General features: G+C 37.5%; 1 non-coding gene across 1 annotated transcript; it reads right to left on the bottom strand.

Moving 5' to 3' along the window:
• Positions 1-4,678: 4,678 nt before the first annotated feature.
• LOC122308616 lies at positions 4,679-4,782 on the bottom strand. The gene has a single exon (XR_006242135.1). It is a non-coding gene; the product is annotated as a small nucleolar RNA R71 (small nucleolar RNA).
• Positions 4,783-4,987: the final 205 nt, after the last annotated feature.

Genomic DNA, 4,987 nt, shown 5'->3' on the forward strand with positions numbered 1-4,987 from the left:
ATTGAGATCCAAAACGATACCTCTGGTAAAGGTGGCATGGGGAGATCCGTTAGCTCAAGATTTCTCTTGGGAGAGAGTAGCTGACATGAGGGAGCAGTATCCCTATTTGTTTGAGTAAATGACGGTACGTTTCTTAAACTTGGTCTCAGTAGAATCATGTAGCTTGCTTCAAGTTAACGTTTGATCTTGTAAAGTTTGAGGACAAAATTTGTTTTTAAGGGGGGCAGGATGTGATACCCCGTTTTTACGTATATTTTCACTGAAAGAGTATTTTAAATTAATTAATATATTGGTTCTTTTATTTTAAATTATTGTATTTTAATTGGTTTTATTTTAGTTTGATGTGGTGTTTATTTTATTTTAGTCGTTTTATGGTTTTTAAAATTGTTTTCGTCGGATCAGTTTTTAGACTCCAGAGGTGAGGACTGGACCTCATTTTCTTTATCCATCTTTTCTTTTCTCTTTTTTCTTTTTTCCTTTTTCCTTTTTTCTTTCTTTTTTTCTTTCTTTTCTTCTTCTTCTTTTCCTCTCTACCGCGCACGACCTGCTCTCTCTCTCTCATCACTAACGCCGTCCGGCTCCTCAGCCCAGCGCCGCCGCTCGACGGCTACGTGGCCGTCACCGCCCCCATCGGTCGACTCCCCTCCGGCCGGCGCACCACCCCACCAAAAATCAGCCCCTCCCGTGCCGCCGTAAACCACCTAGAGCCCATTTAAGCCGCACGACTTTTGGCCATTTTCTGCATCGTCGCTCCACCTCCGGCCCCCATCTTTTCACCACTTCATCCTCTACATCTTTCCGTCCTAACCCACCCATTTCCGACCCCGATCCGTTGCCAGAGCAGATCCCACGAGCTCAACTCCGATTTGCTCTTTTTCGGCTTCCACCGCCATTTCCACCACCACCCATGGCCAAAACTCACTTCCATTAGCTTCATAAACATCTCTAGGTCATTCCCTACCAATTTCAATTCTAGGTTTGTCCCCGTTCGAAAGTGGGTAATTTACAACCCACGGCCACAGTGTAAAATATACTGTTACGTTGTTTTTTCTCCGCCGTTTGCAACGTCATGATCCTTCGAAAAATACCTTATAGCGCTGTAAGTATTTTCCAAACTCTATTTTATATTTAAATATATTATTGCTCTTACAATTATTTATTTGACTGGTTGATTAATTCCGAACTGAGTCCGAGGAGTCAGGGGTCGGATGGATTGAGGATGGAATTGTTTGGTTTTGTTGATTTTACGATTGGTTGGATGATTTGTATCTTGAGGTGTGCATTGCATGATGCATTCATGTGCATTTATTTAATTGAGAAAAACTGGCTTTATTTGCGTAAATAGATTTTCGGGTGCGTGTGTATCACGACCCCAAACCAGGATGGGGTATTATATCGGTGGAGCTCCTCTGATCACTCGGGAGTGGATAATACTGAGTGACATCCCCTGGGTTGTCGTTGGGTGATTGAGCTGAAATATTGCATGTTTTAGCTATTTAAAACCAATGAATTTTAAATTCTTCGTGACACTATTATTGGTTTTAGATGGAAAAATGATTTTTAAGCATAAATACGAGTTGGGATTTTTAATTGATTGATATCATGTTTATGCTTAATTTTATAATTATGATTTAATGGGACAATATTTCTTCACATATATAGTCTGTTTTTGATAATCTATTTTTCTTTTAATTTATTTTTTATGAGTGTTATTTCTTTCTTCTTATTTTCAGTTTAAATAAAATTCTAATGAGATCCGGTTGAAACTTTTGACCAAAAGTGCATATTAATTGAGAGGAATGAAGAGAAGGAAGGACGTAATTGGGCAGCTGCTTGTTTGGCTTAACTTTCATCGGTTGGTGCAGCTAAATTAAGGTTGAACATGTGATGGATTGGAAAAGAAGCCGTTTGAAGTGTGAAGACATGCTTGAGTTTTCAACCAAGTGTGAATTGAAGATGGAATTCGGCTGGTTAATTTGAGTGGAGTAGATAGATGTCGTGCATTACTTGACTTGGAGGAAGGGCAGCACCAACTTGAGGCAGCCATCTAAAGATATATATATATATATGTGTGTGTGTGTGTGTGTGTGTGTGTGTGTGTGTGGCTGGACGGCAGAAATTGAAAAGGTGAAGAGAAGAGATAAGAGACGTCGGCTGGAGTGCTGGATGAAGAAAAGAAATGCCGTGCTTGACTTGTGAAGAGAAGAGATAAGAGAAGTGTCGTGCTTGAAGTAGAGTGCCATATTCAACAAGAGAAGTCGGCTGAAGTGAATTGTGGTTGGGGGAAGTTTGGTGCCGACTTAATATATAAATATATTGCTGGACGAAAAGAGAAAAGAGAGGGAGTTTGGACGACTAGAAGCAGCTATATATATATATATGTTGCTGGACGTAAAAAAAGAAAAGGGTAGCAATCGGTGGGTGTAGAGTGAAAGGGTTACGTGGGGAGAAAAGAGAATTGGAGAGAGGGAGAGTGAGACGTGGAAGGCTGGGATTAATTTTCCAAAGAAGGACATAGAGATGTACGTGGTTGGAATTGAGAGAAGAGAGAAAAGGTTGTGTCGGTGCAGAGTTTTCAACCAAGTGTGAGTCGGTTGGGGATTAGAGTCGGTCATGAGTAGAGAGGAAGAGAAGAGAACCAGTCGGTGGATGCAAGAGTTGAGAGAAAAATGTAGGAGAGTTGAGGTGTAATGTACGTGGTTGGAATTGTGAGAAGAGAGGGGTACGTGGAGAGATATTGAGAGAATTAGAGTTGGATGTGAGTAGAGTCGGTCGGTGCATGATTAAATGGGGTTGAGAGAGGTGTCGGTCAGGTGAGGTTTATTTTGCTTGATAGTTGAGAGACAATGAGAGAGTATGGACATGGAAGTCTATGGTGTGGGATTAATGTACGTGGAAGGGAATTACTCGGCGGAGGAATTTTATTTTTCTGCAGTTCATTTTCTTTTTTTATGAATGGAAGGAAGTTAGGTGGGGACGTTTGAAGTGTTGTGTTGTGCTGGAAGTGAAAGAAGGCAGTCGGTGGGTTTATTCTCTTGAAAGAGTCGGTGCATGAGCTGGAGTTTATTATTGAAGAGGGAAGAGCAAGTCGGTTTCTTAGTGAGAGTGTCGGTTATTTTTTTTGGATGGAATAAATTCGTTGTGTTGTAAAAAGAAAGAGACTCTCTCTTTCGGACTTCATTTTCTTTTTATTCTTACTTGCGTATAGTTATTTCTTGTATTTCATTTTTGTTTTCTAACGAATAATATTTATATGATTTCTATAGCACTTATAATAAATATGATTGGCTAAATTTTCATACTAAGGTTAGAGGTGAAGTTTAACGATTTAAATATTATTTTCAGATCCACAGCTTGATCGATTGAAAGATTTTATTATTGGATATTTTGATTATCGATATACTCGTCTTGATTCATTGTGATTTCTGAATACAGTGAATGCTTGACGAATCCCTGTGGTATTTAAATAGATTTGTAAATGTTTTAATCATCAATCGTTCACGCTCAATCATAAGCAACTATTTTTCTTGATCTTAAATGTTAAATCTTCCAATTAAACAGAATCATTATTCTAGTTTAATTGAAGTAAATCGATCGGAAACAATATCATAAATTATTAAATGGATCCTCGAGACCTTAGTCTTTCTCCAAATTAATTCATTTTATCATTTTAGTTTGATTCAGTTATTTTATCAATCTTCATCTGATTGCACGTTTCTTTTAGTAATTTCGTTTCATTGTCTGAATTTATTTCCTTTATCACAAAAGTCAATCCCTGTGAATTCGATCCTGTAAGATACTATAACACCTGTATACTTACAAGTAAAACTGTACTAAATTTTTGGTTCATTAATTTGAGTCAGAATTTAGGCGCAACAAGTTTTTTGGCACCGTTGCCGGGGATTGCAACGTGTGATAATTGTTTTTTAGAAAAGAAAAGAAAAAAAAAATTTAGTAATCTTTTGCTAATTGTTTTTCATATTCTTTTTGCAGGTACGACTTTTTTACGGAAAACAGAGCATGTAACATTGCTTCTATATTCATACCATTTGGTAATCTCATTCCAAAATTTTTTTTCTTTTACTTTCTTGCTTGTTTTGCATTTTGTTTTTACTTTTTGAATGTGCTCGATCCTCTATGATGAATGATCTCGTGGCAACGTGACCAAACAGGTAGATTGAGAAGAGAGGAAATTGTTTTAAAAGAATTGATTGATACTTTGTCAGGTGATTCTAAAAATTCTCATTCTAATACCATGGCTGACAATCGTAGTGTTCATGACGAACAAGAAAATGAAGAGGCACAAAATAATCCGCCAATGAGAACTTTGCGCGAATATTTGCAGCCTACAAGGACAAGTACTCCATCTTGCGTGATTTTTCCTATGAATATGGAAAATTTTGATTTAAAACCGGGAGTAATCCAATTACTTCCCAAGTTTCATGGCTTAGATTCAGAAAGTCCTTATTTGCATCTAAAAGAATTTGAAGAAGTTTGTGCAACTTTACAAAACCAAACTATCAATGATGATGTTGTTAGATTAAAGTTGTTTCCATTCTCTTTGAAAGAAAAAGCTAAAAATTGGTTGAACTCCTTGAGACCAAGATCTATTGGCACATGGCAAGAAATGCAAAGGGAATTTCTAAAAAAGTTTTTTCCTACTCATAGGACCAACACTCTTCACAGAAATATTATGAATTTTTCTCAAAAGGAAAATGAAACATTTTTTCAGTGTTGGGAACGTTTTAAAGAATTGTTGCTAACTTGCCCACATCATGGCTATGAGACTTGGCGCACCATTAGTTTCTTCTATGAAGGTTTAACATCTCAAATGCGTCAATTTGTAGAAATGATGTGTAACGGTGATTTTCTAAATAAAGATCCTGATGACGCTTGGGACTATTTTGACCAGTTAACTGAAAATGCCCAATCTTGGGATAACACAGATCGATCTGATCGGTCAAATAAGCCCAAACTCGGTGCCATG

This window comes from Carya illinoinensis, chromosome 4 (assembly GCF_018687715.1).
Source record: "Carya illinoinensis cultivar Pawnee chromosome 4, C.illinoinensisPawnee_v1, whole genome shotgun sequence".
NCBI lineage: Eukaryota > Viridiplantae > Streptophyta > Magnoliopsida > Fagales > Juglandaceae > Carya > Carya illinoinensis.